At 45.3% G+C, this 22016-nt stretch overlaps 17 non-coding genes across 17 annotated transcripts; all 17 read right to left on the minus strand.

Moving 5' to 3' along the window:
* Positions 1-607: 607 nt before the first annotated feature.
* LOC141238358 (U2 spliceosomal RNA) lies at positions 608-798 on the minus strand. The gene has a single exon (XR_012303846.1). It is a non-coding gene; the product is annotated as a U2 spliceosomal RNA (small nuclear RNA).
* A 1118-nt stretch (positions 799-1916) lies between these two features.
* LOC141238359 (U2 spliceosomal RNA) lies at positions 1917-2107 on the minus strand. Its single transcript, XR_012303847.1, has one exon. It is a non-coding gene; the product is annotated as a U2 spliceosomal RNA (small nuclear RNA).
* Positions 2108-3230: 1123 nt separating this feature from the next.
* Positions 3231-3421, minus strand: LOC141238360 (U2 spliceosomal RNA). The gene has a single exon (XR_012303848.1). It is a non-coding gene; the product is annotated as a U2 spliceosomal RNA (small nuclear RNA).
* Positions 3422-4539: 1118 nt separating this feature from the next.
* Positions 4540-4730, minus strand: LOC141238361 (U2 spliceosomal RNA). Its single transcript, XR_012303849.1, has one exon. It is a non-coding gene; the product is annotated as a U2 spliceosomal RNA (small nuclear RNA).
* A 1118-nt stretch (positions 4731-5848) lies between these two features.
* LOC141238008 (U2 spliceosomal RNA) lies at positions 5849-6039 on the minus strand. The gene has a single exon (XR_012303506.1). It is a non-coding gene; the product is annotated as a U2 spliceosomal RNA (small nuclear RNA).
* A 1118-nt stretch (positions 6040-7157) lies between these two features.
* Positions 7158-7348, minus strand: LOC141238363 (U2 spliceosomal RNA). The gene has a single exon (XR_012303851.1). It is a non-coding gene; the product is annotated as a U2 spliceosomal RNA (small nuclear RNA).
* Positions 7349-8467: 1119 nt separating this feature from the next.
* LOC141238364 (U2 spliceosomal RNA) lies at positions 8468-8658 on the minus strand. Its single transcript, XR_012303852.1, has one exon. It is a non-coding gene; the product is annotated as a U2 spliceosomal RNA (small nuclear RNA).
* Positions 8659-9778: 1120 nt separating this feature from the next.
* Positions 9779-9969, minus strand: LOC141238019 (U2 spliceosomal RNA). The gene has a single exon (XR_012303517.1). It is a non-coding gene; the product is annotated as a U2 spliceosomal RNA (small nuclear RNA).
* Positions 9970-11088: 1119 nt separating this feature from the next.
* LOC141238400 (U2 spliceosomal RNA) lies at positions 11089-11279 on the minus strand. The gene has a single exon (XR_012303887.1). It is a non-coding gene; the product is annotated as a U2 spliceosomal RNA (small nuclear RNA).
* Positions 11280-12396: 1117 nt separating this feature from the next.
* Positions 12397-12587, minus strand: LOC141238401 (U2 spliceosomal RNA). The gene has a single exon (XR_012303888.1). It is a non-coding gene; the product is annotated as a U2 spliceosomal RNA (small nuclear RNA).
* A 1120-nt stretch (positions 12588-13707) lies between these two features.
* LOC141238464 (U2 spliceosomal RNA) lies at positions 13708-13898 on the minus strand. The gene has a single exon (XR_012303948.1). It is a non-coding gene; the product is annotated as a U2 spliceosomal RNA (small nuclear RNA).
* Positions 13899-15015: 1117 nt separating this feature from the next.
* Positions 15016-15206, minus strand: LOC141238480 (U2 spliceosomal RNA). Its single transcript, XR_012303963.1, has one exon. It is a non-coding gene; the product is annotated as a U2 spliceosomal RNA (small nuclear RNA).
* Positions 15207-16325: 1119 nt separating this feature from the next.
* LOC141238365 (U2 spliceosomal RNA) lies at positions 16326-16516 on the minus strand. The gene has a single exon (XR_012303853.1). It is a non-coding gene; the product is annotated as a U2 spliceosomal RNA (small nuclear RNA).
* A 1119-nt stretch (positions 16517-17635) lies between these two features.
* LOC141238366 (U2 spliceosomal RNA) lies at positions 17636-17826 on the minus strand. The gene has a single exon (XR_012303854.1). It is a non-coding gene; the product is annotated as a U2 spliceosomal RNA (small nuclear RNA).
* A 1124-nt stretch (positions 17827-18950) lies between these two features.
* Positions 18951-19141, minus strand: LOC141238367 (U2 spliceosomal RNA). Its single transcript, XR_012303855.1, has one exon. It is a non-coding gene; the product is annotated as a U2 spliceosomal RNA (small nuclear RNA).
* A 1116-nt stretch (positions 19142-20257) lies between these two features.
* Positions 20258-20448, minus strand: LOC141238368 (U2 spliceosomal RNA). The gene has a single exon (XR_012303856.1). It is a non-coding gene; the product is annotated as a U2 spliceosomal RNA (small nuclear RNA).
* A 1120-nt stretch (positions 20449-21568) lies between these two features.
* LOC141238369 (U2 spliceosomal RNA) lies at positions 21569-21759 on the minus strand. The gene has a single exon (XR_012303857.1). It is a non-coding gene; the product is annotated as a U2 spliceosomal RNA (small nuclear RNA).
* Positions 21760-22016: the final 257 nt, after the last annotated feature.

Here is a 22016-nt window from a genome sequence, read left to right on the forward strand (position 1 = left end):
AGCAACAGTTTAAAAGAATGCCACAGACTAATCAACCAAACTTTTTGGGTTGGTTTCTCTTTTGCAGTCTGCAGGCATTAAATGAAAGAAGTCAGTGTTCCAGCAGAGGGAGACAACGTTTCAGAAAAGGCATTGTAGCAAACCAAAAAAGAAATTTTAAGCGCAGCAGAGTAACCAGCTCACATACCTGTTAGCTCAGGTGAGTTTAAAAGGCTGCTGTTGATAACAAGGGCATTTGCTAAATAGATGGTGTGTGTGCAACAATATACTGAAAGGTCAATTATATTGTGCAGCTTATCTCACCACCTGTAGTTATTTAGGTGAAAGCTCCAAAATGCTTGCCTAATATGTCTGTTTATCCAAAAGGAAGTATAGAGGGAGAGCTAGATAGATAGCATTGCATTACATTACATGGCAATGCAATGCACAGTTGCTGAAGTTGAACCAAAATGAGCTTGTCATCTGGCTTCTGCAACTTTTAACATGAAAAATCCAATGAGGAGAAGAAAAGCAAAGCCAAAGAGTCCATCCCAAAATCCGACAAACAAGCCAAATGAACAAAAAGCATTGAATTCAATTCTTTCTGATTTTAGAAACTGCATGAAAGAAGGGGTGCACCGGTCCTGGAGATACTGCAATACCAGGTCAATGCGTGGAGTGGACAGAGCAAGCTCTTTTTCCATCTCCCTGTTCTAAAAATCCATTTAATATATGGTCCCCAGATAGGGGACGTATCAGATATTAAACTGATAAGAACAGATACTACACTTGATCTTAGCCAAAAGGCCGAGAAGCGATAACCAGAATTGGTTTCCGACTACGGTGCCACCCAAGGATTCTGAAAAGTCCATTTGTGGAGATGGCCACCTGGACTCCCATTAAGAAGACATGCTGTCAACCTCTAGATCCCTCACATGCCTGCACTTTTCGGCTTGCTGCTGCTGCAATCCACGCGTTTTAGATCTGCATAACTCCACCTCTTTTAGCACAGTACCCTCAACCCCCGGCTGTTCCCACCCGCCTCAACACCGTTGGAAGGGAGGAGAACCAATTAAGGCGGGGGGGGGGGGGTGGAACGAGCAGCTGTCTACCCTTAGCAGGAGGGTTGCTGATTAATTACCTCTCCTGCTGCTGCTGCTGCTGGCTGTCCAGCAGCAGACTGAAGGTGGCTGCTGCTGTGCGCAGGTATATAAAGGCTCAGAGCCTATTATGACACGCGCAGCCAGCGTTCCATTGCCACATTCCGTCTACTGCAGGCGGGATACCTGGATGGCTGAATGTCACTGAGAAGCTCACAGAGACCGCCATAAGCAACAGTTTAAAAGAATGCCACAGACTAATCAACCAAACTTTTTGGGTTGGTTTCTCTTTTATAGTCTGCAGGCATTAAATGAAAGAAGTCAGTGTTCCAGCAGAGGGAGACAACGTTTCAGAAAAGGCATTGTAGCAAACCAAAAAAGAAATTTTAAGCGCAGCAGAGTAACCAGCTCACATACCTGTTAGCTCAGGTGAGTTTAAAAGGCTGCTGTTGATAACAAGGGCATTTGCTAAATAGATGGTGTGTGTGCAACAATATACTGAAAGGTCAATTATATTGTGCAGCTTATCTCACCACCTGTAGTTATTTAGGTGAAAGCTCCAAAATGCTTGCCTAATATGTCTGTTTATCCAAAAGGAAGTATAGAGGGAGAGCTAGATAGATAGCATTGCATTACATTACATGGCAATGCAATGCACAGTTGCTGAAGTTGAACCAAAATGAGCTTGTCATCTGGCTTCTGCAACTTTTAACATGAAAAATCCAATGAGGAGAAGAAAAGCAAAGCCAAAGAGTCCATCCCAAAATCCGACAAACAAGCCAAATGAACAAAAAGCATTGAATTCAATTCTTTCTGATTTTAGAAACTGCATTAAAGAAGGGGTGCACCGGTCCTGGAGATACTGCAATACCAGGTCAATGCGTGGAGTGGACAGAGCAAGCTCTTTTTCCATCTCCCTGTTCTAAAAATCCATTTAATATATGGTCCCCAGATAGGGGACGTATCAGATATTAAACTGATAAGAACAGATACTACACTTGATCTTAGCCAAAAGGCCGAGAAGCGATAACCAGAATTGGTTTCCGACTACGGTGCCACCCAAGGATTCTGAAAAGTCCATTTGTGGAGATGGCCACCTGGACTCCCGTTAAGAAGACATGCTGTCAACCTCTAGATCCCTCACATGCCTGCACTTTTCGGCTTGCTGCTGCTGCAATCCACGCGTTTTAGATCTGCATAACTCCACCTCTTTTAGCACAGTACCCTCAACCCCCGGCTGTTCCCACCCGCCTCAACACCGTTGGAAGGGAGGAGAACCAATTAAGGCGGGGGGGGGGGGGGGTGGAACGAGCAGCTGTCTACCCTTAGCAGGAGGGTTGCTGATTAATTACCTCTCCTGCTGCTGCTGCTGCTGCTGGCTGTCCAGCAGCAGACTGAAGGTGGCTGCTGCTGTGCGCAGGTATATAAAGGCTCAGAGCCTATTATGACACGCGCAGCCAGCGTTCCATTGCCACATTCCGTCTACTGCAGGCGGGATACCTGGATGGCTGAATGTCACTGAGAAGCTCACAGAGTCCGCCATAAGCAACAGTTTAAAAGAATGCCACAGACTAATCAACCAAACTTTTTGGGTTGGTTTCTCTTTTACAGTCTGCAGGCATTAAAAGAAAGAAGTCAGTGTTCCAGCAGAGGGAGACAACGTTTCAGAAAAGGCATTGTAGCAAACCAAAAAAGAAATTTTAAGCGCAGTAGAGTAACCAGCTCACATACCTGTTAGCTCAGGTGAGTTTAAAAGGCTGCTGTTGATAACAAGGGCATTTGCTAAATAGATGGTGTGTGTCCAACAATATACTGAAAGGTCAATTATATTGTGCAGCTTATCTCACCACCTGTAGTTATTTAGGTGAAAGCTCCAAAATGCTTGCCTAATATGTCTGTTTATCCAAAAGGAAGTATAGAGGGAGAGCTAGATAGATAGCATTGCATTACATTACATGGCAATGCAATGCACAGTTGCTGAAGTTGAACCAAAATGAGCTTGTCATCTGGCTTCTGCAACTTTTAACATGAAAAATCCAATGAGGAGAAGAAAAGCAAAGCCAAAGAGTCCATCCCAAAATCCGACAAACAAGCCAAATGAACAAAAAGCATTGAATTCAATTCTTTCTGATTTTAGAAACTGCATTAAAGAAGGGGTGCACCGGTCCTGGAGATACTGCAATACCAGGTCAATGCGTGGAGTGGACAGAGCAAGCTCTTTTTCCATCTCCCTGTTCTAAAAATCCATTTAATATATGGTCCCCAGATAGGGGACGTATCAGATATTAAACTGATAAGAACAGATACTACACTTGATCTTAGCCAAAAGGCCGAGAAGCGATAACCAGAATTGGTTTCCGACTACGGTGCCACCCAAGGATTCTGAAAAGTCCATTTGTGGAGATGGCCACCTGGACTCCCGTTAAGAAGACATGCTGTCAACCTCTAGATCCCTCACATGCCTGCACTTTTCGGCTTGCTGCTGCTGCAATCCACGCGTTTTAGATCTGCATAACTCCACCTCTTTTAGCACAGTACCCTCAACCCCCGGCTGTTCCCACCCGCCTCAACACCGTTGGAAGGGAGGAGAACCAATTAAGGCGGGGGGGGGGTGGAACGAGCAGCTGTCTACCCTTAGCAGGAGGGTTGCTGATTAATTACCTCTCCTGCTGCTGCTGCTGCTGCTGGCTGTCCAGCAGCAGACTGAAGGTGGCTGCTGCTGTGCGCAGGTATATAAAGGCTCAGAGCCTATTATGACACGCGCAGCCAGCGTTCCATTGCCACATTCCGTCTACTGCAGGCGGGATACCTGGATGGCTGAATGTCACTGAGAAGCTCACAGAGACCGCCATAAGCAACAGTTTAAAAGAATGCCACAGACTAATCAACCAAACTTTTTGGGTTGGTTTCTCTTTTATAGTCTGCAGGCATTAAATGAAAGAAGTCAGTGTTCCAGCAGAGGGAGACAACGTTTCAGAAAAGGCATTGTAGCAAACCAAAAAAGAAATTTTAAGCGCAGCAGAGTAACCAGCTCACATACCTGTTAGCTCAGGTGAGTTTAAAAGGCTGCTGTTGATAACAAGGGCATTTGCTAAATAGATGGTGTGTGTGCAACAATATACTGAAAGGTCAATTATATTGTGCAGCTTATCTCACCACCTGTAGTTATTTAGGTGAAAGCTCCAAAATGCTTGCCTAATATGTCTGTTTATCCAAAAGGAAGTATAGAGGGAGAGCTAGATAGATAGCATTGCATTACATTACATGGCAATGCAATGCACAGTTGCTGAAGTTGAACCAAAATGAGCTTGTCATCTGGCTTCTGCAACTTTTAACATGAAAAATCCAATGAGGAGAAGAAAAGCAAAGCCAAAGAGTCCATCCCAAAATCCGACAAACAAGCCAAATGAACAAAAAGCATTGAATTCAATTCTTTCTGATTTTAGAAACTGCATTAAAGAAGGGGTGCACCGGTCCTGGAGATACTGCAATACCAGGTCAATGCGTGGAGTGGACAGAGCAAGCTCTTTTTCCATCTCCCTGTTCTAAAAATCCATTTAATATATGGTCCCCAGATAGGGGACGTATCAGATATTAAACTGATAAGAACAGATACTACACTTGATCTTAGCCAAAAGGCCGAGAAGCGATAACCAGAATTGGTTTCCGACTACGGTGCCACCCAAGGATTCTGAAAAGTCCATTTGTGGAGATGGCCACCTGGACTCCCGTTAAGAAGACATGCTGTCAACCTCTAGATCCCTCACATGCCTGCACTTTTCGGCTTGCTGCTGCTGCAATCCACGCGTTTTAGATCTGCATAACTCCACCTCTTTTAGCACAGTACCCTCAACCCCCGGCTGTTCCCACCCGCCTCAACACCGTTGGAAGGGAGGAGAACCAATTAAGGCGGGGGGGGGGTGGAACGAGCAGCTGTCTACCCTTAGCAGGAGGGTTGCTGATTAATTACCTCTCCTGCTGCTGCTGCTGCTGCTGGCTGTCCAGCAGCAGACTGAAGGTGGCTGCTGCTGTGCGCAGGTATATAAAGGCTCAGAGCCTATTATGACACGCGCAGCCAGCGTTCCATTGCCACATTCCGTCTACTGCAGGCGGGATACCTGGATGGCTGAATGTCACTGAGAAGCTCACAGAGACCGCCATAAGCAACAGTTTAAAAGAATGCCACAGACTAATCAACCAAACTTTTTGGGTTGGTTTCTCTTTTATAGTCTGCAGGCATTAAATGAAAGAAGTCAGTGTTCCAGCAGAGGGAGACAACGTTTCAGAAAAGGCATTGTAGCAAACCAAAAAAGAAATTTTAAGCGCAGCAGAGTAACCAGCTCACATACCTGTTAGCTCAGGTGAGTTTAAAAGGCTGCTGTTGATAACAAGGGCATTTGCTAAATAGATGGTGTGTGTGCAACAATATACTGAAAGGTCAATTATATTGTGCAGCTTATCTCACCACCTGTAGTTATTTAGGTGAAAGCTCCAAAATGCTTGCCTAATATGTCTGTTTATCCAAAAGGAAGTATAGAGGGAGAGCTAGATAGATAGCATTGCATTACATTACATGGCAATGCAATGCACAGTTGCTGAAGTTGAACCAAAATGAGCTTGTCATCTGGCTTCTGCAACTTTTAACATGAAAAATCCAATGAGGAGAAGAAAAGCAAAGCCAAAGAGTCCATCCCAAAATCCGACAAACAAGCCAAATGAACAAAAAGCATTGAATTCAATTCTTTCTGATTTTAGAAACTGCATTAAAGAAGGGGTGCACCGCTCCTGGAGATACTGCAATACCAGGTCAATGCGTGGAGTGGACAGAGCAAGCTCTTTTTCCATCTCCCTGTTCTAAAAATCCATTTAATATATGGTCCCCAGATAGGGGACGTATCAGATATTAAACTGATAAGAACAGATACTACACTTGATCTTAGCCAAAAGGCCGAGAAGCGATAACCAGAATTGGTTTCCGACTACGGTGCCACCCAAGGATTCTGAAAAGTCCATTTGTGGAGATGGCCACCTGGACTCCCGTTAAGAAGACATGCTGTCAACCTCTAGATCCCTCACATGCCTGCACTTTTCGGCTTGCTGCTGCTGCAATCCACGCGTTTTAGATCTGCATAACTCCACCTCTTTTAGCACAGTACCCTCAACCCCCGGCTGTTCCCACCCGCCTCAACACCGTTGGAAGGGAGGAGAACCAATTAAGGCGGGGGGGGGGTGGAACGAGCAGCTGTCTACCCTTAGCAGGAGGGTTGCTGATTAATTACCTCTCCTGCTGCTGCTGCTGCTGCTGGCTGTCCAGTAGCAGGCTGAAGGTGGCTGCTGCTGTGCGCAGGTATATAAAGACTCAGAGCCTATTATGACACGCGCAGCCAGCGTTCCATTGCCACATTCCGTCTACTGCAGGTGGGATACCTGGATGGCTGAATGTCACTGAGAAGCTCACAGAGACCGCCATAAGCAACAGTTTAAAAGAATGCCACAGACTAATCAACCAAACTTTTTGGGTTGGTTTCTCTTTTATAGTCTGCAGGCATTAAATGAAAGAAGTCAGTGTTCCAGCAGAGGGAGACAACGTTTCAGAAAAGGCATTGTAGCAAACCAAAAAAGAAATTTTAAGCGCAGCAGAGTAACCAGCTCACATACCTGTTAGCTCAGGTGAGTTTAAAAGGCTGCTGTTGATAACAAGGGCATTTGCTAAATAGATGGTGTGTGTGCAACAATAGACTGAAAGGTCAATTATATTGTGCAGCTTATCTCACCACCTGTAGTTATTTAGGTGAAAGCTCCAAAATGCTTGCCTAATATGTCTGTTTATCCAAAAGGAAGTATAGAGGGAGAGCTAGATAGATAGCATTGCATTACATTACATGGCAATGCAATGCACAGTTGCTGAAGTTGAACCAAAATGAGCTTGTCATCTGGCTTCTGCAACTTTTAACATGAAAAATCCAATGAGGAGAAGAAAAGCAAAGCCAAAGAGTCCATCCCAAAATCCGACAAACAAGCCAAATGAACAAAAAGCATTGAATTCAATTCTTTCTGATTTTAGAAACTGCATTAAAGAAGGGGTGCACCGGTCCTGGAGATACTGCAATACCAGGTCAATGCGTGGAGTGGACAGAGCAAGCTCTTTTTCCATCTCCCTGTTCTAAAAATCCATTTAATATATGGTCCCCAGATAGGGGACGTATCAGATATTAAACTGATAAGAACAGATACTACACTTGATCTTAGCCAAAAGGCCGAGAAGCGATAACCAGAATTGGTTTCCGACTACGGTGCCACCCAAGGATTCTGAAAAGTCCATTTGTGGAGATGGCCACCTGGACTCCCGTTAAGAAGACATGCTGTCAACCTCTAGATCCCTCACATGCCTGCACTTTTCGGCTTGCTGCTGCTGCAATCCACGCGTTTTAGATCTGCATAACTCCACCTCTTTTAGCACAGTACCCTCAACCCCCGGCTGTTCCCACCCGCCTCAACACCGTTGGAAGGGAGGAGAACCAATTAAGGCGGGGGGGGGGGTGGAACGAGCAGCTGTCTACCCTTAGCAGGAGGGTTGCTGATTAATTACCTCTCCTGCTGCTGCTGCTGCTGCTGGCTGTCCAGCAGCAGACTGAAGGTGGCTGCTGCTGTGCGCAGGTATATAAAGGCTCAGAGCCTATTATGACACGCGCAGCCAGCGTTCCATTGCCACATTCCGTCTACTGCAGGCGGGATACCTGGATGGCTGAATGTCACTGAGAAGCTCACAGAGACCGCCATAAGCAACAGTTTAAAAGAATGCCACAGACTAATCAACCAAACTTTTTGGGTTGGTTTCTCTTTTATAGTCTGCAGGCATTAAATGAAAGAAGTCAGTGTTCCAGCAGAGGGAGACAACGTTTCAGAAAAGGCATTGTAGCAAACCAAAAAAGAAATTTTAAGCGCAGCAGAGTAACCAGCTCACATACCTGTTAGCTCAGGTGAGTTTAAAAGGCTGCTGTTGATAACAAGGGCATTTGCTAAATAGATGGTGTGTGTGCAACAATATACTGAAAGGTCAATTATATTGTGCAGCTTATCTCACCACCTGTAGTTATTTAGGTGAAAGCTCCAAAATGCTTGCCTAATAAGTCTGTTTATCCAAAAGGAAGTATAGAGGGAGAGCTAGATAGATAGCATTGCATTACATTACATGGCAATGCAATGCACAGTTGCTGAAGTTGAACCAAAATGAGCTTGTCATCTGGCTTCTGCAACTTTTAACATGAAAAATCCAATGAGGAGAAGAAAAGTAAAGCCAAAGAGTCCATCCCAAAATCCGACAAACAAGCCAAATGAACAAAAAGCATTGAATTCAATTCTTTCTGATTTTAGAAACTGCATTAAAGAAGGGGTGCACCGGTCCTGGAGATACTGCAATACCAGGTCAATGCGTGGAGTGGACAGAGCAAGCTCTTTTTCCATCTCCCTGTTCTAAAAATCCATTTAATATATGGTCCCCAGATAGGGGACGTATCAGATATTAAACTGATAAGAACAGATACTACACTTGATCTTAGCCAAAAGGCCGAGAAGCGATAACCAGAATTGGTTTCCGACTACGGTGCCACCCAAGGATTCTGAAAAGTCCATTTGTGGAGATGGCCACCTGGACTCCCGTTAAGAAGACATGCTGTCAACCTCTAGATCCCTCACATGCCTGCACTTTTCGGCTTGCTGCTGCTGCAATCCACGCGTTTTAGATCTGCATAACTCCACCTCTTTTAGCACAGTACCCTCAACCCCCGGCTGTTCCCACCCGCCTCAACACCGTTGGAAGGGAGGAGAACCAATTAAGGCGGGGGGGGGGGGTGGAACGAGCAGCTGTCTACCCTTAGCAGGAGGGTTGCTGATTAATTACCTCTCCTGCTGCTGCTGCTGCTGCTGGCTGTCCAGCAGCAGACTGAAGGTGGCTGCTGCTGTGCGCAGGTATATAAAGTCTCAGAGCCTATTATGACACGCGCAGCCAGCGTTCCATTGCCACATTCCGTCTACTGCAGGCGGGATACCTGGATGGCTGAATGTCACTGAGAAGCTCACAGAGACCGCCATAAGCAACAGTTTAAAAGAATGCCACAGACTAATCAACCAAACTTTTTGGGTTGGTTCCTCTTTTATAGTCTGCAGGCATTAAATGAAAGAAGTCAGTGTTCCAGCAGAGGGAGACAACGTTTCAGAAAAGGCATTGTAGCAAACCAAAAAAGAAATTTTAAGCGCAGCAGAGTAACCAGCTCACATACCTGTTAGCTCAGGTGAGTTTAAAAGGCTGCTGTTGATAACAAGGGCATTTGCTAAATAGATGGTGTGTGTGCAACAATATACTGAAAGGTCAATTATATTGTGCAGCTTATCTCACCACCTGTAGTTATTTAGGTGAAAGCTCCAAAATGCTTGCCTAATATGTCTGTTTATCCAAAAGGAAGTATAGAGGGAGAGCTAGATAGATAGCATTGCATTACATTACATGGCAATGCAATGCACAGTTGCTGAAGTTGAACCAAAATGAGCTTGTCATCTGGCTTCTGCAACTTTTAACATGAAAAATCCAATGAGGAGAAGAAAAGCAAAGCCAAAGAGTCCATCCCAAAATCCGACAAACAAGCCAAATGAACAAAAAGCATTGAATTCAATTATTTCTGATTTTAGAAACTGCATTAAAGAAGGGGTGCACCGCTCCTGGAGATACTGCAATACCAGGTCAATGCGTGGAGTGGACAGAGCAAGCTCTTTTTCCATCTCCCTGTTCTAAAAATCCATTTAATATATGGTCCCCAGATAGGGGACGTATCAGATATTAAACTGATAAGAACAGATACTACACTTGATCTTAGCCAAAAGGCCGAGAAGCGATAACCAGAATTGGTTTCCGACTACGGTGCCACCCAAGGATTCTGAAAAGTCCATTTGTGGAGATGGCCACCTGGACTCCCGTTAAGAAGACATGCTGTCAACCTCTAGATCCCTCACATGCCTGCACTTTTCGGCTTGCTGCTGCTGCAATCCACGCGTTTTAGATCTGCATAACTCCACCTCTTTTAGCACAGTACCCTCAACCCCCGGCTGTTCCCACCCGCCTCAACACCGTTGGAAGGGAGGAGAACCAATTAAGGCGGGGGGGGGGGGGGTGGAACGAGCAGCTGTCTACCCTTAGCAGGAGGGTTGCTGATTAATTACCTCTCCTGCTGCTGCTGCTGCTGGCTGTCCAGCAGCAGACTGAAGGTGGCTGCTGCTGTGCGCAGGTATATAAAGGCTCAGAGCCTATTATGACACGCGCAGCCAGCGTTCCATTGCCACATTCCGTCTACTGCAGGCGGGATACCTGGATGGCTGAATGTCACTGAGAAGCTCACAGAGACCGCCATAAGCAACAGTTTAAAAGAATGCCACAGACTAATCAACCAAACTTTTTGGGTTGGTTTCTCTTTTATAGTCTGCAGGCATTAAATGAAAGAAGTCAGTGTTCCAGCAGAGGGAGACAACGTTTCAGAAAAGGCATTGTAGCAAACCAAAAAAGAAATTTTAAGCGCAGCAGAGTAACCAGCTCACATACCTGTTAGCTCAGGTGAGTTTAAAAGGCTGCTGTTGATAACAAGGGCATTTGCTAAATAGATGGTGTGTGTGCAACAATATACTGAAAGGTCAATTATATTGTGCAGCTTATCTCACCACCTGTAGTTATTTAGGTGAAAACTCCAAAATGCTTGCCTAATATGTCTGTTTATCCAAAAGGAAGTATAGAGGGAGAGCTAGATAGATAGCATTGCATTACATTACATGGCAATGCAATGCACAGTTGCTGAAGTTGAACCAAAATGAGCTTGTCATCTGGCTTCTGCAACTTTTAACATGAAAAATCCAATGAGGAGAAGAAAAGCAAAGCCAAAGAGTCCATCCCAAAATCCGACAAACAAGCCAAATGAACAAAAAGCATTGAATTCAATTCTTTCTGATTTTAGAAACTGCATTAAAGAAGGGGTGCACCGGTCCTGGAGATACTGCAATACCAGGTCAATGCGTGGAGTGGACAGAGCAAGCTCTTTTTCCATCTCCCTGTTCTAAAAATCCATTTAATATATGGTCCCCAGATAGGGGACGTATCAGATATTAAACTGATAAGAACAGATACTACACTTGATCTTAGCCAAAAGGCCTAGAAGCGATAACCAGAATTGGTTTCCGACTACGGTGCCACCCAAGGATTCTGAAAAGTCCATTTGTGGAGATGGCCACCTGGACTCCCGTTAAGAAGACATGCTGTCAACCTCTAGATCCCTCACATGCCTGCACTTTTCGGCTTGCTGCTGCTGCAATCCACGCGTTTTAGATCTGCATAACTCCACCTCTTTTAGCACAGTACCCTCAACCCCCGGCTGTTCCCACCCGCCTCAACACCGTTGGAAGGGAGGAGAACCAATTAAGGCGGGGGGGGGGGGTGGAACGAGCAGCTGTCTACCCTTAGCAGGAGGGTTGCTGATTAATTACCTCTCCTGCTGCTGCTGCTGCTGGCTGTCCAGCAGCAGACTGAAGGTGGCTGCTGCTGTGCGCAGGTATATAAAGGCTCAGAGCCTATTATGACACGCGCAGCCAGCGTTCCATTGCCACATTCCGTCTACTGCAGGCGGGATACCTGGATGGCTGAATGTCACTGAGAAGCTCACAGAGACCGCCATAAGCAACAGTTTAAAAGAATGCCACAGACTAATCAACCAAACTTTTTGGGTTGGTTTCTCTTTTATAGTCTGCAGGCATTAAATGAAAGAAGTCAGTGTTCCAGCAGAGGGAGACAACGTTTCAGAAAAGGCATTGTAGCAAACCAAAAAAGAAATTTTAAGCGCAGCAGAGTAACCAGCTCACATACCTGTTAGCTCAGGTGAGTTTAAAAGGCTGCTGTTGATAACAAGGGCATTTGCTAAATAGATGGTGTGTGTGCAACAATATACTGAAAGGTCAATTATATTGTGCAGCTTATCTCACCACCTGTAGTTATTTAGGTGAAAACTCCAAAATGCTTGCCTAATATGTCTGTTTATCCAAAAGGAAGTATAGAGGGAGAGCTAGATAGATAGCATTGCATTACATTACATGGCAATGCAATGCACAGTTGCTGAAGTTGAACCAAAATGAGCTTGTCATCTGGCTTCTGCAACTTTTAACATGAAAAATCCAATGAGGAGAAGAAAAGCAAAGCCAAAGAGTCCATCCCAAAATCCGACAAACAAGCCAAATGAACAAAAAGCATTGAATTCAATTCTTTCTGATTTTAGAAACTGCATTAAAGAAGGGGTGCACCGGTCCTGGAGATACTGCAATACCAGGTCAATGCGTGGAGTGGACAGAGCAAGCTCTTTTTCCATCTCCCTGTTCTAAAAATCCATTTAATATATGGTCCCCAGATAGGGGACGTATCAGATATTAAACTGATAAGAACAGATACTACACTTGATCTTAGCCAAAAGGCCTAGAAGCGATAACCAGAATTGGTTTCCGACTACGGTGCCACCCAAGGATTCTGAAAAGTCCATTTGTGGAGATGGCCACCTGGACTCCCGTTAAGAAGACATGCTGTCAACCTCTAGATCCCTCACATGCCTGCACTTTTCGGCTTGCTGCTGCTGCAATCCACGCGTTTTAGATCTGCATAACTCCACCTCTTTTAGCACAGTACCCTCAACCCCCGGCTGTTCCCACCCGCCTCAACACCGTTGGAAGGGAGGAGAACCAATTAAGGCGGGGGGTGGGGGGGGTGGAACGAGCAGCTGTCTACCCTTAGCAGGAGGGTTGCTGATTAATTACCTCTCCTGCTGCTGCTGCTGCTGGCTGTCCAGCAGCAGACTGAAGGTGGCTGCTGCTGTGCGCAGGTATTTAAAGGCTCAGAGCCTATTATGACACGCGCAGCCAGCGTTCCATTGCCACATTCCGTCTACTGCAGGCGGGATACCTGGATGGCTGAATGTCACTGAGAAGCTCACAGAGACCGCCATAAGCAACAGTTTAAAAGAATGCCACAGACTAATCAACCAAACTTTTTGGGTTGGTTTCTCTTTTATAGTCTGCAGGCATTAAATGAAAGAAGTCAGTGTTCCAGCAGAGGGAGACAACGTTTCAGAAAAGGCATTGTAGCAAACCAAAAAAGAAATTTTAAGCGCAGCAGAGTAACCAGCTCACATACCTGTTAGCTCAGGTGAGTTTAAAAGGCTGCTGTTGATAACAAGGGCCTTTGCTAAATAGATGGTGTGTGTGCAACAATATACTGAAAGGTCAATTATATTGTGCAGCTTATCTCACCACCTGTAGTTATTTAGGTGAAAGCTCCAAAATGCTTGCCTAATATGTCTGTTTATTCAAAAGGAAGTATAGAGGGAGAGCTAGATAGATAGCATTGCATTACATTACATGGCAATGCAATGCACAGTTGCTGAAGTTGAACCAAAATGAGCTTGTCATCTGGCTTCTGCAACTTTTAACATGAAAAATCCAATGAGGAGAAGAAAAGCAAAGCCAAAGAGTCCATCCCAAAATCCGACAAACAAGCCAAATGAACAAAAAGCATTGAATTCAATTCTTTCTGATTTTAGAAACTGCATTAAAGAAGGGGTGCACCGGTCCTGGAGATACTGCAATACCAGGTCAATGCGTGGAGTGGACAGAGCAAGCTCTTTTTCCATCTCCCTGTTCTAAAAATCCATTTAATATATGGTCCACAGATAGGGGACGTATCAGATATTAAACTGATAAGAACAGATACTACACTTGATCTTAGCCAAAAGGCCGAGAAGCGATAACCAGAATTGGTTTCCGACTACGGTGCCACCCAAGGATTCTGAAAAGTCCATTTGTGGAGATGGCCACCTGGACTCCCGTTAAGAAGACATGCTGTCAACCTCTAGATCCCTCACATGCCTGCACTTTTCGGCTTGCTGCTGCTGCAATCCACGCGTTTTAGATCTGCATAACTCCACCTCTTTTAGCACAGTACCCTCAACCCCCGGCTGTTCCCACCCGCCTCAACACCGTTGGAAGGGAGGAGAACCAATTAAGGCGGGGGGGGGGGGTGGAACGAGCAGCTGTCTACCCTTAGCAGGAGGGTTGCTGATTAATTACCTCTCCTGCTGCTGCTGCTGCTGGCTGTCCAGCAGCAGACTGAAGGTGGCTGCTGCTGTGCGCAGGTATATAAAGGCTCAGAGCCTATTATGACACGCGCAGCCAGCGTTCCATTGCCACATTCCGTCTACTGCAGGCGGGATACCTGGATGGCTGAATGTCACTGAGAAGCTCACAGAGACCGCCATAAGCAACAGTTTAAAAGAATGCCACAGACTAATCAACCAAACTTTTTGGGTTGGTTCCTCTTTTATAGTCTGCAGGCATTAAATGAAAGAAGTCAGTGTTCCAGCAGAGGGAGACAACGTTTCAGAAAAGGCATTGTAGCAAACCAAAAAAGAAATTTTAAGCGCAGCAGAGTAACCAGCTCACATACCTGTTAGCTCAGGTGAGTTTAAAAGGCTGCTGTTGATAACAAGGGCATTTGCTAAATAGATGGTGTGTGTGCAACAATATACTGAAAGGTCAATTATATTGTGCAGCTTATCTCACCACCTGTAGTTATTTAGGTGAAAGCTCCAAAATGCTTGCCTAATATGTCTGTTTATCCAAAAGGAAGTATAGAGGGAGAGCTAGATAGATAGCATTGCATTACATTACATGGCAATGCAATGCACAGTTGCTGAAGTTGAACCAAAATGAGCTTGTCATCTGGCTTCTGCAACTTTTAACATGAAAAATCCAATGAGGAGAAGAAAAGCAAAGCCAAAGAGTCCATCCCAAAATCCGACAAACAAGCCAAATGAACAAAAAGCATTGAATTCAATTCTTTCTGATTTTAGAAACTGCATTAAAGAAGGGGTGCACCGGTCCTGGAGATACTGCAATAGCAGGTCAATGCGTGGAGTGGACAGAGCAAGCTCTTTTTCCATCTCCCTGTTCTAAAAATCCATTTAATATATGGTCCCCAGATAGGGGACGTATCAGATATTAAACTGATAAGAACAGATACTACACTTGATCTTAGCCAAAAGGCCGAGAAGCGATAACCAGAATTGGTTTCCGACTACGGTGCCACCCAAGGATTCTGAAAAGTCCATTTGTGGAGATGGCCACCTGGACTCCCGTTAAGAAGACATGCTGTCAACCTCTAGATCCCTCACATGCCTGCACTTTTCGGCTTGCTGCTGCTGCAATCCACGCGTTTTAGATCTGCATAACTCCACCTCTTTTAGCACAGTACCCTCAACCCCCGGCTGTTCCCACCCGCCTCAACACCGTTGGAAGGGAGGAGAACCAATTAAGGCGGGGGGGGGGGTGGAACGAGCAGCTGTCTACCCTTAGCAGGAGGGTTGCTGATTAATTACCTCTCCTGCTGCTGCTGCTGCTGCTGGCTGTCCAGCAGCAGACTGAAGGTGGCTGCTGCTGTGCGCAGGTATATAAAGGCTCAGAGCCTATTATGACACGCGCAGCCAGCGTTCCATTGCCACATTCCGTCTACTGCAGGCGGGATACCTGGATGGCTGAATGTCACTGAGAAGCTCACAGAGACCGCCATAAGCAACAGTTTAAAAGAATGCCACAGACTAATCAACCAAACTTTTTGGGTTGGTTTCTCTTTTATAGTCTGCAGGCATTAAATGAAAGAAGTCAGTGTTCCAGCAGAGGGAGACAACGTTTCAGAAAAGGCATTGTAGCAAACCAAAAAAGAAATTTTAAGCGCAGCAGAGTAACCAGCTCACATACCTGTTAGCTCAGGTGAGTTTAAAAGGCTGCTGTTGATAACAAGGGCATTTGCTAAATAGATGGTGTGTGTGCAACAATATACTGAAAGGTCAATTATATTGTGCAGCTTATCTCACCACCTGTAGTTATTTAGGTGAAAGCTCCAAAATGCTTGCCTAATATGTCTGTTTATCCAAAAGGAAGTATAGAGGGAGAGCTAGATAGATAGCATTGCATTACATTACATGGCAATGCAATGCACAGTTGCTGAAGTTGAACCAAAATGAGCTTGTCATCTGGCTTCTGCAACTTTTAACATGAAAAATCCAATGAGGAGAAGAAAAGCAAAGCCAAAGAGTCCATCCCAAAATCCGACAAACAAGCCAAATGAACAAAAAGCATTGAATTCAATTCTTTCTGATTTTAGAAACTGCATTAAAGAAGGGGTGCACCGGTCCTGGAGATACTGCAATACCAGGTCAATGCGTGGAGTGGACAGAGCAAGCTCTTTTTCCATCTCCCTGTTCTAAAAATCCATTTAATATATGGTCCCCAGATAGGGGACGTATCAGATATTAAACTGATAAGAACAGATACTACACTTGATCTTAGCCAAAAGGCCGAGAAGCGATAACCAGAATTGGTTTCCGACTACGGTGCCACCCAAGGATTCTGAAAAGTCCATTTGTGGAGATGGCCACCTGGACTCCCGTTAAGAAGACATGCTGTCAACCTCTAGATCCCTCACATGCCTGCACTTTTCGGCTTGCTGCTGCTGCAATCCACGCGTTTTAGATCTGCATAACTCCACCTCTTTTAGCACAGTACCCTCAACCCCCGGCTGTTCCCACCCGCCTCAACACCGTTGGAAGGGAGGAGAACCAATTAAGGCGGGGGGGGGGGTGGAACGAGCAGCTGTCTACCCTTAGCAGGAGGGTTGCTGATTAATTACCTCTCCTGCTGCTGCTGCTGCTGCTGGCTGTCCAGCAGCAGACTGAAGGTGGCTGCTGCTGTGCGCAGGTATATAAAGGCTCAGAGCCTATTATGACACGCGCAGCCAGCGTTCCATTGCCACATTCCGTCTACTGCAGGCGGGATACCTGGATGGCTGAATGTCACTGAGAAGCTCACAGAGACCGCCATAAGCAACAGTTTAAAAGAATGCCACAGACTAATCAACCAAACTTTTTGGGTTGGTTCCTCTTTTATAGTCTGCAGGCATTAAATGAAAGAAGTCAGTGTTCCAGCAGAGGGAGACAACGTTTCAGAAAAGGCATTGTAGCAAACCAAAAAAGAAATTTTAAGCGCAGCAGAGTAACCAGCTCACATACCTGTTAGCTCAGGTGAGTTTAAAAGGCTGCTGTTGATAACAAGGGCATTTGCTAAATAGATGGTGTGTGTGCAACAATATACTGAAAGGTCAATTATATTGTGCAGCTTATCTCACCACCTGTAGTTATTTAGGTGAAAGCTCCAAAATGCTTGCCTAATATGTCTGTTTATCCAAAAGGAAGTATAGAGGGAGAGCTAGATAGATAGCATTGCATTACATTACATGGCAATGCAATGCACAGTTGCTGAAGTTGAACCAAAATGAGCTTGTCATCTGGCTTCTGCAACTTTTAACATGAAAAATCCAATGAGGAGAAGAAAAGCAAAGCCAAAGAGTCCATCCCAAAATCCGACAAACAAGCCAAATGAACAAAAAGCATTGAATTCAATTCTTTCTGATTTTAGAAACTGCATTAAAGAAGGGGTGCACCGGTCCTGGAGATACTGCAATACCAGGTCAATGCGTGGAGTGGACAGAGCAAGCTCTTTTTCCATCTCCCTGTTCTAAAAATCCATTTAATATATGGTCCCCAGATAGGGGACGTATCAGATATTAAACTGATAAGAACAGATACTACACTTGATCTTAGCCAAAAGGCCGAGAAGCGATAACCAGAATTGGTTTCCGACTACGGTGCCACCCAAGGATTCTGAAAAGTCCATTTGTGGAGATGGCCACCTGGACTCCCGTTAAGAAGACATGCTGTCAACCTCTAGATCCCTCACATGCCTGCACTTTTCGGCTTGCTGCTGCTGCAATCCACGCGTTTTAGATCTGCATAACTCCACCTCTTTTAGCACAGTACCCTCAACCCCCGGCTGTTCCCACCCGCCTCAACACCGTTGGAAGGGAGGAGAACCAATTAAGGCGGGGGGTGGGGGGGGGTGGAACGAGCAGCTGTCTACCCTTAGCAGGAGGGTTGCTGATTAATTACCTCTCCTGCTGCTGCTGCTGCTGCTGGCTGTCCAGCAGCAGACTGAAGGTGGCTGCTGCTGTGCGCAGGTATATAAAGGCTCAGAGCCTATTATGACACGCGCAGCCAGCGTTCCATTGCCACATTCCGTCTACTGCAGGCGGGATACCTGGATGGCTGAATGTCACTGAGAAGCTCACAGAGACCGCCATAAGCAACAGTTTAAAAGAATGCCACAGACTAATCAACCAAACTTTTTGGGTTGGTTCCTCTTTTATAGTCTGCAGGCATTAAATGAAAGAAGTCAGTGTTCCAGCAGAGGGAGACAACGTTTCAGAAAAGGCATTGTAGCAAACCAAAAAAGAAATTTTAAGCGCAGCAGAGTAACCAGCTCACATACCTGTTAGCTCAGGTGAGTTTAAAAGGCTGCTGTTGATAACAAGGGCATTTGCTAAATAGATGGTGTGTGTGCAACAATATACTGAAAGGTCAATTATATTGTGCAGCTTATCTCACCACCTGTAGTTATTTAGGTGAAAGCTCCAAAATGCTTGCCTATTATGTCTGTTTATCCAAAAGGAAGTATAGAGGGAGAGCTAGATAGATAGCATTGCATTACATTACATGGCAATGCAATGCACAGTTGCTGAAGTTGAACCAAAATGAGCTTGTCATCTGGCTTCTGCAACTTTTAACATGAAAAATCCAATGAGGAGAAGAAAAGCAAAGCCAAAGAGTCCATCCCAAAATCCGACAAACAAGCCAAATGAACAAAAAGCATTGAATTCAATTCTTTCTGATTTTAGAAACTGCATTAAAGAAGGGGTGCACCGGTCCTGGAGATACTGCAATACCAGGTCAATGCGTGGAGTGGACAGAGCAAGCTCTTTTTCCATCTCCCTGTTCTAAAAATCCATTTAATATATGGTCCCCAGATAGGGGACGTATCAGATATTAAACTGATAAGAACAGATACTACACTTGATCTTAGCCAAAAGGCCGAGAAGCGATAACCAGAATTGGTTTCCGACTACGGTGCCACCCAAGGATTCTGAAAAGTCCATTTGTGGAGATGGCCACCTGGACTCCCGTTAAGAAGACATGCTGTCAACCTCTAGATCCCTCACATGCCTGCACTTTTCAGCTTGCTGCTGCTGCAATCCACGCGTTTTAGATCTGCATAACTCCACCTCTTTTAGCACAGTACCCTCAACCCCCGGCTGTTCCCACCCGCCTCAACACCGTTGGAAGGGAGGAGAACCAATTAAGGCGGGGGGGGGGGTGGAACGAGCAGCTGTCTACCCTTAGCAGGAGGGTTGCTGATTAATTACCTCTCCTGCTGCTGCTGCTGCTGGCTGTCCAGCAGCAGACTGAAGGTGGCTGCTGCTGTGCGCAGGTATATAAAGGCTCAGAGCCTATTATGACACGCGCAGCCAGCGTTCCATTGCCACATTCCGTCTACTGCAGGCGGGATACCTGGATGGCTGAATGTCACTGAGAAGCTCACAGAGACCGCCATAAGCAACAGTTTAAAAGAATGCCACAGACTAATCAACCAAACTTTTTGGGTTGGTTTCTCTTTTATAGTCTGCAGGCATTAAATGAAAAAAGTCAGTGTTCCAGCAGAGGGAGACAACGTTTCAGAAAAGGCATTGTAGCAAACCAAAAAAGAAATTTTAAGCGCAGCAGAGTAACCAGCTCACATACCTGTTAGCTCAGGTGAGTTTAAAAGGCTGCTGTTGATAACAAGGGCATTTGCTAAATAGATGGTGTGTGTGCAACAATATACTGAAAGGTCAATTATATTGTGCAGCTTATCTCACCACCTGTAGTTATTTAGGTGAAAGCTCCAAAATGCTTGCCTAATATGTCTGTTTATCCAAAAGGAAGTATAGAGGGAGAGCTAGATAGATAGCATTGCATTACATTACATGGCAATGCAATGCACAGTTGCTGAAGTTGAACCAAAATGAGCTTGTCATCTGGCTTCTGCAACTTTTAACATGAAAAATCCAATGAGGAGAAGAAAAGCAAAGCCAAAGAGTCCATCCCAAAATCCGACAAACAAGCCAAATGAACAAAAAGCATTGAATTCAATTCTTTCTGATTTTAGAAACTGCATTAAAGAAGGGGTGCACCGGTCCTGGAGATACTGCAATACCAGGTCAATGCGTGGAGTGGACAGAGCAAGCTCTTTTTCCATCTCCCTGTTCTAAAAATCCATTTAATATATGGTCCCCAGATAGGGGACGTATCAGATATTAAACTGATAAGAACAGATACTACACTTGATCTTAGCCAAAAGGCCGAGAAGCGATAACCAGAATTGGTTTCCGACTACGGTGCTACCCAAGGATTCTGAAAAGTCCATTTGTGGAGATGGCCACCTGGACTCCCGTTAAGAAGACATGCTGTCAACCTCTAGATCCCTCACATGCCTGCACTTTTCGGCTTGCTGCTGCTGCAATCCACGCGTTTTAGATCTGCATAACTCCACCTCTTTTAGCACAGTACCCTCAACCCCCGGCTGTTCCCACCCGCCTCAACACCGTTGGAAGGGAGGAGAACCAATTAAGGCGGGGGGGGGGGGTGGAACGAGCAGCTGTCTACCCTTAGCAGGAGGGTTGCTGATTAATTACCTCTCCTGCTGCTGCTGCTGCTGCTGGCTGTCCAGCAGCAGACTGAAGGTGGCTGCTGCTGTGCGCAGGTATATAAAGGCTCAGAGCCTATTATGACACACGCAGCCAGCGTTCCATTGCCACATTCCGTCTACTGCAGGCGGGATACCTGGATGGCTGAATGTCACTGAGAAGCTCACAGAGACCGCCATAAGCAACAGTTTAAAAGAATGCCACAGACTAATCAACCAAACTTTTTGGGTTGGTTTCTCTTTTATAGTCTGCAGGCATTAAATGAAAGAAGTCAGTGTTCCAGCAGAGGGAGACAACGTTTCAGAAAAGGCATTGTAGCAAACCAAAAAAGAAATTTTAAGCGCAGCAGAGTAACCAGCTCACATACCTGTTAGCTCAGGTGAGTTTAAAAGGCTGCTGTTGATTACAAGGGCATTTGCTAAATAGATGGTGTGTGTGCAACAATATACTGAAAGGTCAATTATATTGTGCAGCTTATCTCACCACCTGTAGTTATTTAGGTGAAAGCTCCAAAATGCTTGCCTAATATGTCTGTTTATCCAAAAGGAAGTATAGAGGGAGAGCTAGATAGATAGCATTGCATTACATTACATGGCAATGCAATGCACAGTTGCTGAAGTTGAACCAAAATGAGCTTGTCATCTGGCTTCTGCAACTTTTAACATGAAAAATCCAATGAGGAGAAGAAAAGCAAAGCCAAAGAGTCCATCCCAAAATCCGACAAACAAGCCAAATGAACAAAAAGCATTGAATTCAATTCTTTCTGATTTTAGAAACTGCATTAAAGAAGGGGTGCACCGGTCCTGGAGATACTGCAATACCAGGTCAATGCGTGGAGTGGACAGAGCAAGCTCTTTTTCCATCTCCCTGTTCTAAAAATCCATTTAATATATGGTCCCCAGATAGGGGACGTATCAGATATTAAACTGATAAGAACAGATACTACACTTGATCTTAGCCAAAAGGCCGAGAAGCGATAACCAGAATTGGTTTCCGACTACGGTGCCACCCAAGGATTCTGAAAAGTCCATTTGTGGAGATGGCCACCTGGACTCCCGTTAAGAAGACATGCTGTCAACCTCTAGATCCCTCACATGCCTGCACTTTTCGGCTTGCTGCTGCTGCAATCCACGCGTTTTAGATCTGCATAACTCCACCTCTTTTAGCACAGTACCCTCAACCCCCGGCTGTTCCCACCCGCCTCAACACCGTTGGAAGGGAGGAGAACCAATTAA

Source organism: Phyllobates terribilis, unplaced genomic scaffold (genome assembly GCF_046119375.1).
Source record: "Phyllobates terribilis strain yellow unplaced genomic scaffold, ASM4611937v1 Scaffold_737__1_contigs__length_740118, whole genome shotgun sequence".
NCBI classification, from domain to species: Eukaryota; Metazoa; Chordata; class Amphibia; order Anura; family Dendrobatidae; genus Phyllobates; species Phyllobates terribilis.